Source organism: Apus apus, chromosome 2 (genome assembly GCF_020740795.1).
Source record: "Apus apus isolate bApuApu2 chromosome 2, bApuApu2.pri.cur, whole genome shotgun sequence".
Lineage (NCBI taxonomy): Eukaryota > Metazoa > Chordata > Aves > Apodiformes > Apodidae > Apus > Apus apus.
The window spans coordinates 25,222,054-25,243,560 of NC_067283.1; positions in this window are offsets into that span (position 1 = coordinate 25,222,054).

Consider the following 21,507-nt stretch of genomic DNA (forward strand, 5'->3'; position numbering starts at 1 on the left):
TGATTATTAAGAATTATTAAGATCCATATCTGATCTAAGATGTCAAAATGTGCAGAGAAGAACAGAGACTTGAAAGTGATCATTAAAGGCTTTTGTTAGGAGCAATAAGGAGAGACAAATACTAGAACTCAGAGAAGAAGTAAAGGCATAAGCAAGTTTTTCCCAGAAGTCATGTTATATGTAGATAGAAGCAAGCTGATATGGACATTTACATATGAAGATTAAAGTACCCAAGTAATATTCAAATTATTATTTCAAATATTTTTTAAAAGTTTAAAGAAATCATAAAGAAAACCACACAGATGAGTGTTGAATCTAGAAAATAACTGCAATTACGGACATTCCTTATCTGATGTCTGATGTTCAGTCAGCCCTGTTGCCTATCTGCAGTGCACTATTGAATCACTTGAATATAAGTTCCTGGTGTGGGAAACAGAGGCAATATCCCACCTTCCAGAATGGAGAGCAACTAGTAGTTTACACATTATTTACTATATAAATTCAGTGATTGTGTTAAATCTGAAATGAAATGTGTGCACAAGGCCCTCTGTTGCATAATCACTCTGTACAAATATCCTTGTCTATGTGGCAAACAGATACTAACTTAATGCTTGCATCTCTAATGTCTATTTTATGGTAAAAATCAGAGTGGTATGAAGTGGCTGAAGCATCGTGGCAGGACAGCAGCTAGTTGCCATCCAACTCTGTTACACTAATACCCCCCACTCTGGAAGAGAACTGCAGGACTTAGATGCCAGTCTGGGGGAAGTATTTATTTTTCTGAAACAACATCTGGCTCTTTAATGAACTCCACAGGCGGCTATGTTGGTGGTTTCTAGTCTCTTATGTGGTTAGAGGTCTGTGTAGATAGGTTAAAAAGCCCATCATGTCAATGACTGGTTCATTCAGCCTGAAATATTTTCGTTGGACTTAGTGATACTGTGGGATCTCTATAACCTCACTAGAGCCTCTCCTGAAGTAGGTGCTTAAAAGCATCTACAGTTTAGACCGGAAAAAAAGGGTGGTATGTTTGTATGCATAAAGTTTAGCAGAGGCAAGCTACAATTTGACCAGTCTTTCTGAAACAGTTTATCCAATTTGTAATAATTTTGTCCTTAAGAAGGTGATAAAACATATTACACACCTAAACTAAAAGAGTATTTTAAGGCTACAGAGTCAAGCACCCAAATACAAAAGAACTGGAAGAATTAAAACTATCTGTGGGTAAAACGTTCAGTCAAACAAATTGGTAAAAATTATGCCTTATACTTTTCTTATCAGAAATATTTTTGTATAGTTAACACAGCTCTCAGTCAGATTGTTTTAGAGTGGCTATAATTTTCTTTAGAAGACTGAAATTGTGATTCACTAGTTCAATATTGCCTCAGACCATTTTTAGTGCTCCCTTCATAACAGCCCATTGTTAGCAATTCATTTCTTCACACTTCCTGATTTTCCCCACTAGACACTTACAAACATTTGGATACAAAAAACTTATTACTGTTTTCCAGCTTTTTACCTAGTCAGTGAGGAAGAAAAAAGTGCATATCAGCACACTGACACAGCAGACATTGCAGAACTAGTTTTCTGTTCCATTTCTAGTTCAGTTTGGGCCTGTCAAATTGGTAAAAAAAATCAGAAAGGCAGCTAGATGTCATGCAGATGGAGGATCCATATGAGGTGTAAATCATGGAGCTGGTTCAAACTTAAGCCAGATTCTAGCCTCCTAGGAGCAACCTTAACTTGCAGTTAAAAAAAAAAAAAAAAAAAAAAGGAAAGAAAAGAAATAAGAAAAAAAAAAAAGCAGCTTCATGAGCAGTAAAAGAAATAAAGCCTGGCTTCCTCTATCTCTGCTAAATTACCAAACTACCTGTGTCCCATAACATGAGTGTGCTCTCACTATCGTTTTCCCAGAGCAGAGGGTTAGTTTAAAAAAATGCATCAAAGAATTACAGTGCCAAACAGGCACTTTGCACCACATCCACCTCTTAGGTACACTGACATGTTAGTGTAGGGAGAAATTTTTTTCTATAAGCAGAAAAGCTCTAGCATCCTCATTTGACAACACATTTATTTCTATAAGGAGGCTATGACCATTCCAATGTAACCAATGGACTTGCAAATCCAACCCTCAGAGTTACCAGCTAGTTACTTCATCAGCTCCAAGAGGCCTGCTACTGAATACTAGGCTAATTTGGAGGAGAAAATGCTGGATCTCTGTCCTGATGAAGGTTTAGAATCTCTCTGGAGATTCAAGGATATTCAAAGTGGGATGCATCATAGAATCATTCAATGGTTTGTGTTGTAAGCAAACTTAAAGATCATCTAGTTCCAACTCCCCTGGATGGGCAGGGACACTTGCCACTAGACCAGGTTGCTCAAAGCCCCAACCAGTCTGGCCTTGAACACTTCCAGGGAGGGGGCATCCACAACTTATCTGGGAAACCTGTTCCATTGCCTCGCCACCTTCAAACCAAACAATTTCTTCCAAATAAATCTATCCTATTTCAGTTTAAAACCTGAAATACCCCTCATCCTATCATTTCAGGCCCTTGTAAAAAGTCTCTCTCCATCTTTCTTGTAGGTCCCCTTTAGGAAGGCTGTTTGAAGATCTCCTTTACCCTAAATAGGGGTTGAGTTTGGTAATGTGAGATACAGTCCTTATATGATTAATACTGATTTTTTGTTAAAGGCTTGTACAGTGAGTTTATCACCTAGTGAATTCAGTAAACAAATTCTAAACCAAAAACCCACAGAGTCTCCTGTGAGATCCATAGATTTTAATTTCTCTGCCATATGCCAGACCTGTGCTGCATTCTTCCTGCAGGAGTAAGGAAAGGCATTTTCAAAACAAAACGGCTGGAGTCAGATGTGAAAGCCTTCTAGATCTGAAATAGTGATTAAATAAACATTCACCTTTTGACAGTGTGCTGCTGAGAAAAGCCTTGGACATCTTCAGCTTCCATGCTTGCCATCTGAGCTCAATACAGCTGTCTGTTATGGAATCCAGTATATTGCAACTCTTTCAAACAGAAAAAGACACATAGGCAGATTTCAGCAAAAATTCACAAAGGGACCGCAGGCCAGCCCCTGAAAGATTTTATTCTGTCTTACTAAACGCCAACAATATAAGCCTGCCTTTTCAGTGTAAAATCTGCTTCTGCCCCTATTCATTTGCAACTCCTGGCCATAGGGTCAAGAGCTCAGTTGTCCTCTCAGCATCTCTGGCTGTGGGCACAGCCCCAGTTGTCCAGGGGAGAGGTCCCTGCACTCTTCTTGCAGGGCTGGTGCCAGGGTCATTACTGGAGCAGAAGCTGCAAGACTGGGACTCACTGATTCTCATGTTTGCTAAAAAATCAAGCCCTAGACTGGAGACAAATATGCTCAGAACCCTTGGAGTGTGGAAGAGTGGTCACACTTGCTCTATTTTCCTGCAGACACAGTTTGACTAAGGAGGCTTGAATTTGGCTACCACTGATACCACAGCTCACCCTTAAGTTGCCAGGCTAAAATGTCTTCTTATGGTTTCTAGCTTGGTCTTTTTCCCTCTAGTGCAAACTAGTAATAACAACAATAAAAGCAGCTTAAATATTTTTCTTTCTCTCCCTCTAAGGTAAAGAAGATAATAGTAGCATGAGGACTTGCAAAAGATAATTAAATATTTTTGTTAAAAAATAAAACAAAACAAGAACAACCCACTTCAAAAAAGCAAGCTAAACTAAAGCAGACTGTAACAGGGTAATTCTTTCCATAGGGATTTGTTTATACATTGAAGAATATCTTAGGCTATGGCATTTAGTTGGCTGTAATTTCCAGGTTAATGAGCAAAGCCTTGCACAAATTCCAGCTCTAACATGTGACTGTTGCTTTTATGGCTACTAAGTGGAGGTGTGGAGGGTCCCACATTCATATTTACTTTTCTCAGCTGGAGGCTGTACAATGTCATTAATTCACAAGGTGAAGCCACTTGTGACTGGGGACACAAGTGTACTGTGAAGCATCATGAATTTTTAATTCTGTACGGATGGAGACTTCCCTGGAGTGAGTCCTCGCCAGTGCAGAGTATTCTTCACTCCAGAGTCTTCTGTTTTGCTTTGAGTGCTTTGGAGGCTGTGAAGGGCTCAGCTGATACAGCTGTACATATCTGCCAGCATTGGATTGCACTACGTGAGAGCTTGTCCCTTCAATTCTAGTTGCACATACTTAACAACTTTTCATGCACACTTCCTCTTGTCATCCAGACACGCTGATGTCTTCAGTGATCAGGTGCAGGTAGGTAAGGAAAATTAACTCACCCAAACACCATTTTCTTTAACTTATTCTTCATGTCAGTTTTAGAACAACTGATGACTAGCCGGAACACAGGTTGAGAAAAAAGATCAGTAACCATTTTCAATGTCAAAAAACCATTACTCCTTGCATTTCTGATTTTTCCAATTATTTCCAAATAGTCTAGTAATTAGTAGAATGAAAAATAGGTATAATGAAATTCTTCTAAAGTACTTGGCTTCTATAGAACTTTCTGTACTAAGATGTAAAAGAAACCAGAGTGGCAGGTTTGTGGAAGGTTCCAAGTCAGGATGGAGACTCCAGGTTGAGGTTGGTGACCAGTAAGACCTATTAGTGGCCTCAGAGTCGTGACAGATACCTTCTTTATGGGTGGTATCTTCTGAATTAGGGAGAATAACATGGAGAATGCTACTATTCAATACTTTTTCCATTTAAAATCATGTTCTAGACATCTCTAGGTGCATAACAGTGTAGAGTGCTGCTTTTCAATTTATCAGCAAAGTCCATTTTCTGATTTAACTTTCACTTCTACTACTGAAGTACAGTAGGACATTTTTGTAGGTAAGATACCCAGTTTCTGTACCTTATCTTTTGCTTTGAACAGTCCAGTAAGAATCAGGTATACAGAAATATCTTAGCCTTCTCACAGAACATACCACTTCTGCAGAACAGTTCATTCTTCAGGTGTTTTTCTCAGTCTTGGAGACATCCCCTTTTTCTTTTGCAATAAACATGGAGAGATGGATGTTCTTTCCTGATGCAACACCAGTTTGCAAGCCGCCAATGACACTGTTGCCCTCCCACAAGCACAATGAGCCAAAACAACTTCTTCACATTCCTACGATCCACACAGAGATGGGACATACGTGGCAGATGAGCCTTGTGCTGCCCAAGGAACCCTGTCCAGGAAGCGAATTTCAACTTAAAAGATCAATCGGTAACTTCAGAGGCTGGAAATTTTGGTTGCAAGTTTAGCCCGTTTGACATCCTCTGCAGAACTGTGCTGCAATGGTGAGGTGAAATGGAATAATGAACAAGTTGACAGGTATGGTGCTCAAGATTTTGGTATTAAATCTGCAGAAGCCACTGCGGACTGTGAGGACTTATTCAGAGGGAAATGCAGCCATGGAAATTCTTGCAGTGCAGTGGGAAAATTGGACTGTCTTTCTCCATCTTCATTTCCGAATGCACAAACATCAGAGGAAAAAAAAAAATTAAGACCTCTGAATATTCCTCAACATTCTTCTTCTCACTCCTGCAGTTCAAGGGGTAAATGCAACTGCACGCCTTCTTATTAAAGAGAGGGTGTTTCTTTTGAAAAAACACAGGAAATCTGATAGCATTTTAATAAATGGGCTAAATACCTACTCAGGTCACAGGTTTAAGGCAAGACAATATTCAGTGAGCTAGTGAACCTTCCATTAAAAAAGAATCAAATCACATCTAAAGGCAGCCACCATTTTAGCTTCAAGTAGCCTATTTTTTTGCATACGTCCCCAGCAATCTGTTTATCCCTATTGTGTTGTTTGTTTGATGTTAAAACAAAGCTCCTGGGGTAGGAGGCTGGAAAAGAAAATACAGTCTCTTGCTACAAACTGTTAACGGACTCTTGCTTTGCTTTACTCACTTAAAGGTTTTTGCTTAGTTTGGCCCATTACTCTGTTTTTTCTGGAAACCTCTCATTTTTCTTTTGGTCTGCCTTCCAAAACCACAGTGCACTGAAAAAGAATTTTTACTATGGCGCATCCTGCTTCAAGGAGTGTTCACTTTATGCATTTTTATATACCTGCACCCTACGTTTTCAAGACCATATTTGTGCAAATAAAAATATTTATCCCACCGTGCTTTTACTTTTAGAAAAGCAAAGGACAGAAGTTTCATCTAGCTAACAGGGGAAGATCCAGCTGGCTTCTCTAATGGAAATGATTACTGCAGAAACATTTGCAATCACTTAAGTGTGGGCTCCCATGATGCTTAGCAGAAAAGGCTGAAAACAATTCAAAATAAATGAGCGACCTAAAGAGGGAAGGCGGAAATGAAAGATAATTTGCAGCAAACAAAGAAGATGCCTTTCTCACCATTCAGAGCCCATTACTGACAAGTTTTTAAAGTTATTTCAGCAATCCTGTTACAAATACATGGAAAATTAACACGTATGGAGCCTATATATATTCTGCTGCTCAGCTACACTCATCCACATCTGTTTCTGGTTTAAGTTATTCCTCGCTCTGGCATGGATTCAAAGAGCAGCAGTGGAAGTGAGTCTGGGTCTGGGACCTGACTGAGGTAAATGGATGTAGCTCTGCTGAGAGAACTGCAGCTAAATCAGCTAATAATGTGGTGCTACATTTCTAGACGTGCATTTCTGGGGTTTTCCTCCCTTTCACTCCCTCTGTGTCACTCCCTCTGATCAACTCTTCTGCACGGGAAATGTAGAGTCCATACCTCTTCCATGGGCTTCAGTCCTATAACTGCATATGAACTTCTTTGTAATGCCAAAAAGAGAGCTTAAACATAATTATATCCAGAAAACAGTTCATGTTCATACCAGTTTGCTTTATTTTTTGCATTTAACATGTTTATTCGTGCATTTTTAAGTAGATACGCTGAGGACACCATGTGATCTGGGTGTGTGTCCATGGGTGTGTGTCTGCACATACATACATGTGTGTGTTAAGTATGTGATACAAGCGTTTTGTATAAAAATTAGTCTATAAGCACCAAATTCTCTAGTAAACAATTTACTGTACCAAAACAAACTACACTTTCACATTTAAGTAGGTAATTTCTCACTCTACAATATGAATAAACTGAAAGCTGAAGAAAGCAATGCCTTAGGTTGCTTCAGCATTTTATCTCACAATACTGAAGTGGTTTTGTAGCTTTTTTCACCCTCATCCCTTGGCTGTATTGCTTCCTTTTCACAAAAAGTTACTCAACGATATGTTGTATTTTAAAACTTTGAGGGACCAAAGACTTTCTGTGTGAAGGATTTTTCAAACAGTATGAATTTATGGAAAGAAGGCCAACATAGGTATTCTTTCATAGCTTACATATATAGCCTAACTTTTGCATGTTTCCAAGTTTTTTATAGCCTGAAATGTGCAAATCATAGCCTTCTGTCTAACTTTATTGAAGCAATCTATAGTAGCAAAAATGTTCTCAAATTTTCAAAGCCTCTCAGTACTTCACAACAATTGTACTGAGTTTATTCTCACAGTATGGTTATAGGACAAGGACCTTCTGCTGTTTACAATTAATTCTTGAGGAGTGGAGGCACAGAGAAGTGAAATGTGAGATCCACCAAAACTCTTAAAATTCAGAATAAGCACTGATATCCTGGAGTTCCAGAAAAATACTTGCCCAGGTGCATAAGCACATGAGCATCCTTACATTGCCAGGTTTTCTCTAAAGAAAAGTAATTTAGGAACCAGAGGTACAGCTACTGGACCACTTAAACATTCAGCTGGAAGACACAGCATCCACACTTTTTTTTTGTTTTCACATATGTGCCTAAGAACCAGAAAGGTCCAAATTGAAGTTACATTAAGATCACCTTGTCTTCACAACTTGAAGCAGTAGTAGCTCAGCTCACAGTACAGCAGTCACAGTCTTCACTTAAAAATGCAGGAACACAGAACCCAATTTGTGATAGGGGATCACCAGCCAAATCCTGGGTTCTTGTATCTGTGTCAGCAATTGCTCATGCATTTTGTATGCAAGAATATACAAGGAAACAATACTAAGGACGACTAAAGTGCCATTGTGTAGGGAGCAGCTTCAAGCTGGAAATCCCAGTTCCACACAGGTTTCTAATAAAACAGAATAGGATATGCCTACTTTTAGAAGAGAGGCAAGCTTTGGGTCATATCCTTATGTTCTGTGTTTCCTACTAGTTGTTTGTAGTAACATCTGTACTAGTAAACACAATCAGTGAGGTCTATTGTATGGGCCTGTGGGCAACAGACAGAACAGAGCTCATACTCACATGGCTAAGCTCTTTTTCTTTTCCCCAGTTCCCAAATAATGAGGAATGTTCCTTGCAGACTTTTCAGTAAGAAGAGATTCTGACCTGTACTATCCTCCAGCTGTGCCTGGCTTTGTCTGGAAGATGATTCACCAAAACCATGAGGAGCCAGGAAGCATGCTAATAGAGAAAGGGCATGAAGAATCATGGACCAATGCTCAAGCCCACATTGTGGCCTTTGTGAATTAACTGACATATTGTGTCCACGGCTATGCAGGATGGAAGAGGAGGGACAGCATCTCTAGGTGGGGTCCTAACTGCTGAACATTCTTCAAGGAGGATGTGAACTTTTGGTCTGCCAGTCAAATACAGACAGAAGTGTCAGTGATGAAAGGGGCTTTGTAAACATCTCCTTGGTCTCCTGAGTCACCATCCACACAGCCAAGATTGTACACCAGGCCTGTTTACAGCCGTGTAGCATGGGAGTTAAAAATATATGCCTAGTGGTTTAAACGCATTTGAGACACTAGAAACATGGAGGAAAGCTTCATATGTGCTCCCAGTGAACAAACTCCACAGTGAAGACTTTACACACAAAACTCCTCCCTTCTGAGGTAAAGGATGTTAATATCCCTACTTCACAGAAGACATGACAGGTTTAAATGACCAAGGATACAAGATAAGTGGCAGTTTGACTTTCAAGACTAGATACCTGCACCCTCCATCTTTATCAGAGCCATACTGATAAGGTTTGCAGCTCAAATAGCAGAGCTCCCTGAGCAAGCATTAAGTTTGAGACCAATTAGTGTGCTAGTGTGAAACTAAGCCCTCATTTTAATTTTATTGGGAGAGACATTACCAGGTGAAGTGAAGACACGCTGCAGCTCAGCCCAGAGGCAGCTGGCTCTTGCATTGAAGAGCTGCAGCTTTTGGGAGAAGTTACAGCCAGCAATACAAAGTAAGTGCAGGTCACAGGAGCTCAGGTATATGGGGCTGTACAACTAATTGAGAAGTCTGTAGCAATCCAGGAGTATGACCCATATCTCACTGGTTATCTAATTATAGGACAATCTTTCATCTTGTATTTGTTATCTGAATGACTAATCAAAGCAGACTGGGGACTACTTAGAAAAATGTAATAGGAATTGTTTCTGTGGGAATTCTGCCAGCTTTCGCAGATAACTTAAATGTGTGAAAGCAGCATTTTCTTAAACCAAACAGGGTGGGATTTATCTGAGCAAATGAAGAGTCAATATAGCTGAACTTGACTTGCACAGAGACCCCCACCTCACTGTGATTCCTTTACAGCTAAGAACAAAAATCCAGACTTTCAGACTTTTATTCTTTTCATCTCATCCAAAAGTAGGTGTATCTAAAGTAGATCAGATGGATTACATTTTTAGATTACCTGTTTTCTCTATTTAAATGTAGTTATCTCTACTGCAAATTTCTAAAGCTGGGCTGTCTGAAGCTCAGACTTAGTTCATCCCTTATACCCTTAGCAGGATGTATACCTGCTTCTATACAAAATACAGTCCTATCTAGTACAGTATGTGTTCTCTGAAGATTCAATCCATGTGGATATCTAATTGCATAACAAGTCCAAGGAAGTTTTGAAACAAAAGTTGAGCTATACTGTAGGTGCAAGGCACAACTTGAAGGCTTTCTAGATCTATTTTCCAGCATCACTGCTTAATCTGGCGTGGTAGATATCTCGTAGTAAAACCACTGAAGAATTACAGGCCAAAGAGCAGGATAGATGTACTACTGAGAAAATGACTGATGAGGATTCATAGCTGCAATACAACTGGTAACTGTTTCAGCACTAGTTATTTTACTTTTTGGCAGTCACATCATTCTGCAGCCAGTAATGGATGAGCCAGCTGCAGCAAAATAATTTAGGGACTGCCTAGTCCCTCAGCAGTAGGAGCCTAGGCACGAAAGGGTGTTTTGTCTTACTTCTGTTCTTGTATTTTTACATTCACCATCAACTAAGCTGAAGGTACAAATAGCAAACATCAGACCTATGGCAACCTCCTTAGGGAACTCTTAGGCAAACTATAACACCTCTCATTTTAAGTCCAACACAGCATAATGCATTTCATTTTCTAGTTTTGAATCTTCTCCTTGGTCTTTGTCTGTTTGTTTCTAACTGACTTTCTATATGTCTAGGAAGAAGTTGAAATAAGGACTAAAAACCAATGAAGACAATTTTTAATTTTCTTAAAAGTTAATACCTTAATATGAATGACCTTTGGTTAATTTTAATATAACCAAAGTAGCAATGGGATAGAAAGGTGAGAAATTCAGTGATAGATTTTGGATATGTAAAATGAAATGGGGAAGGTTCATAAGTAGTGATTCCAATAAGAAATCCCAGATTATGATTTAATAATTTGTTACTCTGATTTTTGTAAATGCAAATAAAGCAATGTGAAAAGGATATACATTTACATTGTGAATTGATTGAAGCTGACAGCTTACAACCTAAAAGGGGCAATTTTGCAGTCCAAAATTTGTCTGACTATTTCGTGTGGCAATTCACCTCACTAAACCGACAGAAACCCAATAAAAATTAATAATCGTTTTAAAAAAATATATCAGTGGTTTTCACCTGGTTTAGCAAACAGAGATGGTTCACCAAAAAGTTAGAGGAGAGCTCAACTTGACAAAACTGGGATTGCACAGCCAAGACCACGTGGGAACGGAACTGCCTTTTTTGGCAGCTGTTGAGACGTCAGACCAGCTCAGTCCATCTGATGCAACTGTACCAGAAGTAGAAACAGCACTGGGTCCTTCAAGTAGTAGTTTCTCTTTAAAATGCACTAAACCTACCATACTTCACACTGCAAATGCACAGATACCACATGAAAAGGAGCAGGATCCCATAAAGAGAAGAATATAAAGGTACTACAGAAATAGTAGGGGGCTTCTTTTATCTCAAAGATTATAATTTATTTGAACTGGCTCATCCATCCTTTTAACAGAGAAACTCTGTAAAGACTAGGTCACTAAAAGCAGTAAAGCTCATACCACTTATCCAAATACCTTATATGGGCACCTACAGCTGAAAGTAGTTACACATTTTGTGAATTATTCCTGGTATCATCTGTAAATCAAACAAGACATTTTTGAAAAATCACAGAAATTCCTTTTTGGTTTGTTTGTTTTGTTGTGGTTTTTTTTTTAATTAAGTGAATAAAGTTTAGATCTCAGTTGGTTTCAGAACTTAAGATTTTTAAGGAAGTAACAGTTGTGTGCAAGTAGCTAAATCCAGAGCAAACACATAGCCTTCAGTCATTAATGAATTAATTTTTAAACACTTACTAGAATGAGAAGGATAATAGTGTGCTTTTTAATTCAGTCCCACCAATCAAGAGGATTTGCAAAGAAATAATTTTTTTCTCCCTCCTTTTTGAAAGAAAAGTCTTAGGAAAAGATCATTGCTCTATGAGTATATCACCATTGTATGACCAATCAGCTCCAGTAAGTAAGTTATACAGCTAGTTCAGAATGTGTTCGTTTCAAGGTTTTTACCAAATTATAGCACATAGAAAAAGAATGCTTTTTTTAACAGATTTATTTGTATTTAGTTTCTCTTTCATATACATAGATTAAAACATGGCCTTGCTTCTATGGATGTATGACACATGATAAAAGGTATGCTGGCCCTTCTCAGACATCAGCACTGCCCCAGGAGTGAGTAGGGATGGCTAGGATCAGTCTGCACATCCATCAGCAATTCCCATGTCAGAAAAGGACAAGTCAACTGTGCACTCTCAAGGAGACAGCCACAGGAGGTTAAGTCCAGGATGTTATTTCAGTCTGTGAATCCTACTACTACATGGGGGGAAAAAAAAAATAAAATAAAAAAATAAAGCTTTTCTCCAGCTTTTCCCCTATTATTAGCCAGAGTGGGAATCCCCCCTTCATTGTGTTGTGAACCGTGAATCTTGCCCAAAACATAATTCTCCCCAAGCCCTGAGGAAACTTCAGTTCCCAGGTCAAACATACCCACAGAGCTGGCTATGTGCCTTCCAGGTCTTTATGCACAGCATCACAGCACACACAGCCTGCTGTGGGGACAGGCAGAGGCTGCTTTGTGCTTCCTTGAATGCAACAGTCTGCTGCCTGCTCAGTGGGAACTGTGTGGCTGCTGCAAAGATTTCATATTCAGACAACTGCAGGGGGGGAGGGGGCAGAAGGAGGCGTTTCTCCTGTTTTTTCTGAGAGCTCATAATTTTCAGTGTAGATTCTGAGAGCTGAACTGCCCGTGGAAACCCAGGAAAGAAACGTAATGATAAAGGAATCCTGTTGCAGCAACAGCAACACTGCCACATGGCTAACTAGCTGGAACAAATCACGCTATCACTCTCCAGCCCTCTCATTAAGACACAGCAAACGTGGCTCAGCAGTAAGTTCTCCAAACCAAGGCTCCAGTTCTCAGATGGGGGAATTTCAAGGAAACTTTGCTACTGTCTTTTTAGGATTGGTAGGCTTTCTTATGAAAGTATTTCCTCATCTTTTCTCCCTCATCTTTATACTTTCAAGTCCCTTTTCCTCAAGAGCTGCCTGCCGAAACACTCCGAGATAAGGTTGAGAGGAATCAGGACAGTCTTTTCAAGGCTTGTTCCTTTTCAGCATCTGTACCATAAGGTTGATGTGCCACAGATAGCTAATTCTAAACATGTTTTTCTTTAGAAATTAAAATATTATTTGTACAGTTGTTACACTGCTTGGCAGTAGTTATAATCTAACTGTATTTATTCCAGACTATTAAGAAGTTTAAAGGAAATAGCATTATTTGATATGCAATGCAATTTAAAAAGGCTTATTAAAGAAAATTCCCAGGGAATTTCCAAGAATTCACATCTCAGCAACAAACCCTCATCTCTGTCAAAAGCCAGTCTTTATGAAATAAAGCTATGTCCAGCCCTATCAAATTTTTTTGAGAATTAAGCATTTCTGATATTTTACTAGATAAGAATGTGGGTTTTTCACATGCACAAGATAACTGAGGTGGTAAAAATGGAGGATTTATTCTTTTTTCAAGAAGAGTGTGTGATCAACCAAAGTCATTTAGGCTATAACCTCTGGCACACAGAGGTTAGATCTTTCTGAGAACAGCAGGGCAGGAAGGCCAAGAGGGTTGAAGTCTTGAAATGCAATCTCTCAAGCAGAGACGTTACTCCAAGCTATAGGAATCAAAGTAATATGAACTGCCAGTGAGTTTCAGTTAGACTGATTGTTGCCCGTGTACAGAAACAATGTCATAATTTAACCCCAATTCTAAGAATATTTTGTATTTTTCTTTAGTTGCAGGTCCTGGGGTAAGGTCCTTAAATGTCCAGTGCACACGATGCAATTACTCTGAATAAATTGCCACTGAAGTCTGAAGTGAGAGTTTCACTGGACATTGTGTTCAGGTAACAAAAGACAAATAGATGCCCTGGTCAGATAGAGACAATGGTTGAACCAGTCCTCCCCAGCTGCCCTTCTTAATATGTCAGAGTAACAGATATATTTAGGTCTTTAACGTGCTTGGTTAAAAACCCCATGAGTCATGTGGATTTTGCTGAAAGGTAAATGGTTATTATGCTGACCAAAGGGTGTGCCCTTCTCCAAGGTTTCAACTTTGGGGTCCATGTTTATATGCTGTGAGCTAACTGCCTGTGAAATGCTGCACAGCTCTGATAAGAATTAGAGGAGAAGGAAACCAGAAAGATTTTCTCATCAAAAGCTGGTTCCAACAAAGCAAGTAACTCCCTCCTGTGTTCTTTCAAGCCTCCTACTTTCAGGTAAACCTAAGCTCACTGCTGGCCATTTGTGATCAGAGTTCCTCTGAGACTAACACCCCTTCTCTTCTGAAAGAAAAGAGTGGTTTAAATATTACTATTTACAGTCAGTGGTGACTGTCTCTTACTTTTCCATAACCCCAAGAGGTTCATAGTGGCTTCTCTCCCCCTCCTCTCTTACTACATTTCAGAATAAGGAGAATAGTCAGACAGAACTTTCACTGTCTGAACACTGAAATGAAGGAGTTGCAAACAGTTTTAGTAAGAGGAGGGAGGGGTAAACGGCTGCAGCTATAAAGAGCATTCAGAGGGCTGGAGTGATACTGTACTTCCCAACAGCTGCACTGCATCAGGGCAAACCACAAAATAGTTTTGCAGCAGCTCCCTAGAGCACAGTGGAAACAAAAGCCAGACAAGGCTATTTGGGATGTGGGTTTTTTTCTTAACAGTGGAGGATAGGAGGGAGAAAGGGACAGAAAGAAAAAAGGGCAAACAGCTGTGCCAATACTGCTGTGTATAGGCTACTGTAAATGTATGTAGCTGGCAACAGTGCACATTGTCAGATGTTACCCGTTTGCTGTGGTTTAATCTGTTAATCTACTAATATAGACAGCAGCAAATGTAAAAGAATATCTAAAAATACAGCCCTTGTTGCTGTAGTAAGAAAAAGACGCCTTGATTCTATGTGGCACTGCCTGTAGCTATTCAGATACTTAACTTCTAATGATAAAGTTAAGAAAAATAACTCGTCCCCAGGACCTGAAAAGCTGCAGCTGAAATCATAAGAATGTCTGAGCTGAAGTCCCACCTCCCTCCTCGCCCCCATTCTTCAGGCTGCACTTTACTTAAATAAACTATTTGGGTTGGAAAACATTCCTTAGGTCTATTCTGACTCATGCTTTCTCTGCTGCTTTAGAAGCCTTAAAACACCAGACAATTTGTCAGAAGTTTCACTCTACCTAATCTGCTAGAGAAAAAAAAAAGGCAGCTCCTTGGTTCCTTGAGCACAGGGAGCTCAGTCCAAACAAAGTCCCCACTTTAGGTGATGGCTGTTGCACGACACACGAGGAGGGAACATGGGCTTTCTCATATTTCCAAATTAAAGACTCAGGAGGACATGGACTGATGTAGAAATGGCTACGAAGAACTCCCACTTCTGCACTCCAGCTATTTTAAAAAACAGATTTTGGGACCAATCCATTAAAAAATAGCCTTTAACCTGCTCATAAGAAAGTCTGACCGTTCCATATAAATACCAACCAAAAACTTGTTGTTGTGTAACAGGGAGAGTTGTCCTGGTATTGATACCTCAGCAAAACCATAGTCTCATTAAGATTAGAATAAATTTACTTCCGAACAGTTCCATTAAACACAGATTTAGGTCCTCCCTCTCATAAAGAACACAACAAACTTCTACAGTAACACTTTTTTAGATGGAAACAGGTATAGACCTATACACGCAATCAAATTAGTGGTTTAAGTTATGTTTGCTTATTGATCGTGTTATTGCACATGCATACATTCATTTCATGTAAACTGCAAGCTAATACAATTTATCTTATCCCTTATGGAAAGAGAGATAAGGTAATCTTATTTTCTCATGTTTATTATAGATTTCTTCATCATGCTCAGAAACACTGATCACAGCTGAGCTGGTGCCAGATCTTTTGTTAAACCACCTGTGGGTGGGAGTTCACATCTTTCGGTGTGTTGCCGTTTTATGCAAAGACTCATGAAGTCTGGCAGGGTTCTGTGTTTCTTGTTGCTAATTAGCATGACTACAGAGTATTTTATTCCAAAAAAACAGTGTATACTTCATCTCCCATCAAAGGGCACATGGTACGGTAAATAAACAATTCTAATACCTTCTAGTAGAGAAACACAAGAGCTTATAGAAAGGAAGGTAAAGAATGTTCTGTATAGGCCAGGCAAGTCAACTCACTTCATGTCCAGGACCTGCAGCTCTCCATTATCAGTTGTTTAGATTCAGTTATACAGGTAGCTCACAGACAACAACTCAGAAATCAAGTGTAAAATTGTCCCATTACTCTACAGTGCTTGCACCCACTCCCTGCAAAGCCAGCTCTGTCTGCTAACACAGCCCCTCTCATGCCCCACCATAGTCTTCCCACACAGCACACTGCCCCTTCTGCGCTCATCACTGCAGACAACTGCAACTCCTGGGATGTCAGGAGCGAGGCAGATGTTTGGTGGCAGATGAACAGCAGCCACTTCACAAAGCTTCTCACCTTTCTTCTATCTCTTTTCCATGCTACCTGAGTGCTCTCTCAGTGAGCCTAGCTGCTGTCCCCACCACACAGCACCCAGCCTATTATACACTCATGCAGAGTGCAGAAAGCTTGTAAGAACCCAGGTCAGCTAAAAAACTAAGAATAATGGGGCAAGTCCAGGAACTATAGACACTTCTGAAGTGCTGCTTTCTTTGAAAGGCAGTAGTATGAGTAGGACTGAACCTTAAGAACAGTATCACATATAAATACATACAGGTGTACTTGGAGTACAGAAAGGTTCTCTTAAGCCATCTCCTGACTTTGGTCACAAGCTCTCTAGGTCCTTCTCTGCATCTTCTTCCTGTGCTTTGTCTTCTATCTCCGCATGGAAATGCAGGATGTATTTACATTCTGTCTATCCAATAGACTTCCCCAAATGTCTGATCAGCACGATCCTATAAGGAAATAGTTGTTAGCTGGATCTCCATAAACAAACATATTGTTCAAATTAGGGCTTGAAAACAAGGGCTTTCTGTTTGCTCCTGTTCTTTTACAGCCTTACTTGAGGGGTAAAATCTCTGTGAGTGACAATACAATCCATTTCTGGCAAACTCATTAAGACTATATGTAAGAATAGCTACACAATAGCCTCTTTGCTGTGGTTCAAAGCTAGTATCTCAGGCTCTCATAACCATAACCAGCCACAAATTTCCCTCCAAAATTTCTTTAGAGCTGACTAACATAGACCTGGTCATCAAGACAGCATCTTCCAAGTGGCATTTTAAAGGCCAGACACCTTCCTAGTGTAAAGACAACTGAAAAGCTGAAGTATATCCTCAAATGTATTAAGGCAGTGAGAATATTGTTACACAACTGTCCTTACAGTTATGTCAAGTCAGTGGTAAATGAGGCCTAACATTCTGTTTGGTGGAAGTAAAAAAAACTATATTCAAGGATGATGTACAACAACAGTAAGCAATTAAATAGAAGTGTACACATGATGACTGAAAGATAGCTCTTGAAGTAATAATTACTTGAAGATGTAACGTCCGGGTGTAGCTAAAGCTGAGTGAATAGACTCAATACTGAAGGTTCAGACTGGCATAAGAGCTTGGCCACAAGGTCTGCTTGTGCCAAAACATTCACATTTCAGTGTCAGTTGAAATTAAGGCAGGGCTGAGTAAATGAAGAATATTAGCACCATTGTTGAACTTAGTATCTTCAAAGACTTGTGCCAGCATGAAACTCTTATCATCCATCACACATCTGTAAGCCATGTAAATGAACGCTCTTGCATTTTTCAGAAGGAGCAAGGACCCAGGAGGTAAATTGCCAGAGGCTAACCAGTAAATCAGTGGCTTCAGGTGATGATAAATGCTTGACTGCTGGTCTAGTGGCAAACTTGTATGCAAATGTTTCATTTGTTGCCAGAAATTGAGACATTATCTGAAAGTTTCATGGCCCCTTGAAATTATGACAGTATAAGCTCTGTTAAATATGCAAACAAGGGCTCTAACTAATCTGAGTGTGTTGACTATATTAATAACCTAAAAAGTGAATACTGGTGTATGTAACCTGTTTATCATGTAACTCATTAGTTAAATTTCTGAATGAAATGTTATTTTACTGGTAAACCAAGGTGTGGGATGTAAAACAGCAAAATAAGTTAAAAATAAAGAGAAGAAAACTATTAAACTGATACTTCAGGGAGTGAATGCAAAGGTATTCTTCACTTTTCTCTGTCTAATTTTGGCAAAAATTTAGAGAATGAGAACCAAAGTGTTCTCATTTTTAGTGCTGTGATTCTTGCACTAGTGATATTATCTGGTGTGTTGTGATTGATTCTCTCAGGTGTAAATGTGATCATTATTTAGTTCTGGATCCCTAATATGCAAGCCCCTGCTCCTTACCTGACTATCGCTTATGAGAAATTGTTACTTTAGTGGAATAAGAACTGGAAACCTGAAATCCATGTAAAAATTGGTATGGTTTTATTTTTAACTAACAACTTTGCAACAGTCAAAGGCAGTTCTGTGTACAAAAAATAAAATAACCTAGAAGCTAGAGATTTTTGGGTTTTTTACTTAAAGAAAACTGAGAAAAATAATGAGAAAACAATATTGGTAGAAAGAGAATAGTAGATGTAGGAAAAGAGTAAACAATGGGTGGGTAAACAATGAAGATACTAGGGGTAAGGATTATTAAGTAAAAATTATTGTCAGACATCAGTCTAGAGAATAAAATCAAACTAGGACGTAGTTGCATATGGTTGCTTACTCTCACATATCCCTGTTTTTTACCACAGATACTTGCTACCTCCTTTTAGTGTCCTGATAGTTTTCATAGGCAAGCTATTGCCTTTCTGGCATCTTCACTGCAAGTCCTGGAAGAAAGTGTTTCCCACCTCACCACCTTTAAGATATCCCCATCAGTCAGTCCAGGAACAAAGGCCAGCAATTACAAGACAGAATTGCACCCTTTGAATAAGGGATACCACTTGAAAGGTGCTCTACTTTTTGGCAACCTTTCAATGATAAGTTTGCTTTGAAGTTTTTAATACAGAACTCATCAGAACCTGGAATGTTTGAGATCAAATAATACTTTTTCTCCTAATCTTGAGATACTATTCTTGACAAATAAACTTAGTTGGAAGAGAGTGAGCAAACTTCCATTTTTCAGGACTGAAGTGTAACAGTGTAGGACTGAATTCACAATAGGTTTTCTTCTTTACTCAATGAAACTGAAATCATAGTATGTCCCAGGCATTCCCCCTGTGTTCTGGGTTAGAATGAGAAAATGTAGCTGCTAAAAATTATTATGTCAGCTCTTTTATGCTAGTTACTGAGCAAAATTTCCTCGTACAAGCCTGAAGTGTTGCTCTCAGATGTCTCTGATTCTTTTTTCTCCTTTCTTCCTAAATGTTATTGGAAGAAGTCAATCCAATGCACCAAGGCTACAGAGGGGAAACGGAAGCACTCAAGGGAAAGACTCAGACTCCTCTTCTGTAGCCCTAGTTCCCATGAATGCACCAGCAGATCAGATACCTGATATGTAATGGATTTGTTACCTATGGATTACATAAAGTCTTTCTATAATTCAATGCACATCCAGCAGTAGATGAGAAATATTTTTGTTCTGGATATGGTCAGCAAACACTAACAAAAATCCACCTCCTAGAATAAAATGATCATATTTCTCTTAGGTAAATACATTGGAAGTTTTTTTCTAATTTTGAGTTGTCTTCTATTTCTGTTGAACTCCTTCTGTATTTCCTCGAACAGGGGTGAATGGAAACTATACTATTCTTTAGGTTAATCTGATTTTGTAAGTCAAATTTGTGAATCCTGAGAATTACTCCTGAGCCAAGTTAACCTATGAGCAAATTAACTTTCGCTAATCAGGCAGAATGGTTCTGTTTCCACACAGTTTTCCTGTTGATTTAAAATAGAAGCAAGCCCACTGTTGCTCCCTATTGATGTTTATGGAAATCCTAAGATACTATGTTGACACACACAGTTCAAACACTCTTTGCAGCTGATATTGCGTAAATGTCATGAATGTCATTCTTCTTAACCCAAACTTGTATCTGTGGATGAAAATAAGACAGCAAGCTTGTCTATTCCCCTTCAGTAGAGCTCTTCCTGCAATAGTGGCAGCAGTTCTGGCAACTTGAAAAGAGCTGAGAAATATCACTCTGGAAACAAAACAATAAAAGTTCAGCTGGGCAACACCAGTTAGAAATCATCTGGAATGTGGCAACACTGAGTTGCAGGATAAGTAGTGGATTTGGAAGCAGCAAAGGAAAATTTAATTAACCCAAAACAAAGAAAAAAATATAAAGTCTGTGCAAACTAAGATATATCCTCTGCTGCAGTTTGCTTTTCCCTTTTTTACCGCTCAGAATCCTCTGATGATCAAAGTATCTGTACAGTGAGGTTGGAGTTTGCATGTGATGATGAATCTTGTCCTGAGCCAATGATGCAGAAACACGATAAGGCCTAAATTTTTAACTACGCATCTACCTAGGCTAAAGGAATCAAATTCATGGAGTGCAAGGATTTAGAATATTAGAGTTTAAAATATTAGAATTTTAGAATAGTACAACTTGCAAGACTTACTATGTTGATGTGTCCGTATATGTGCAAAGGTTGCAAAGGTCTTGGGTACTTGGACATAACTGATGCTGCCAAAGCAGAACTGGAGTTTGAGCACCAATGAGAGCACAAACTGTCTCAGCATTTAGAAACAGAAATAAAAGCAGCAGTATTTCTTACAGGAAATAATGAACTAAGGCTCATGTAACTGAATGCAAATAGCTTCAAGCAATAATTCCTAAGAGAATTGAAATGGAGATCAAGTTTATAAACCAGTTTTGGAGGACACATGCACTTAGGCTGTATCAGCAGTAATGCACAGCAGCTCTCAGAAAAGCAACAACTAAAATCAGCAACTCCAAGAAGAAAAGGCTGCAATGGGAGTCAGAGGCTGTCCAGTGTGGCTTACCAGCAAGCCGTCAGCCAAATATGCTTGCCTGCCTGGGGCTAGCCCCAGCGTGGACGGCTTTTTGCCTGGATGATAGTTTCCTAGGAGGGAGCTGAGCTACTGAGAGAGAGTAGGTAAAGAGGATGTGAGAGTGCCATCTGTGAAAAGGGAGGCGATAAAATTTTTAGGGTGTAGGCCACATCTATCTGTAAGGTCTATTGTTTAAATCCCTCATGGAATCACCTGGGTTTTTTTACTAAACTACACACTATTACAATGAACAATGACATTTAATCATCCCTAAATCATTTTACAAAGTTCAATCAGCTTTAAAAATGCTTGTAGGGATAAACAACACCATACTGTATGCCACTCATTGATTCTACCACTTATAAATGGGAACACCATGGTGTACAGGTAACTCTGGGACACAGCAAGATATTGCACTTAGCCAAGCCTTACATGAGTGATTGCACCTACAGAACGTTCACATTTGCCTACATGCGAATAAGCATATGCCATGATTCCTTGCTCTAAGAGATTTTCCTGCTCTACAGCAGGAGATCTTGTTTGTCTTCCAGTGAACAGAGTTCATAGTTGTGGGAAGTACATCCAAAGGTAATCCACATACAGATTACTTCCTCTGCATCTTCCATGCAGGATGAGGGGTTCTAACTATACATGAAGCAGAACAGACATCTGTCTGCAGCTTCTGCAGGAGATGAAAGCTTTTCAGGTCTGT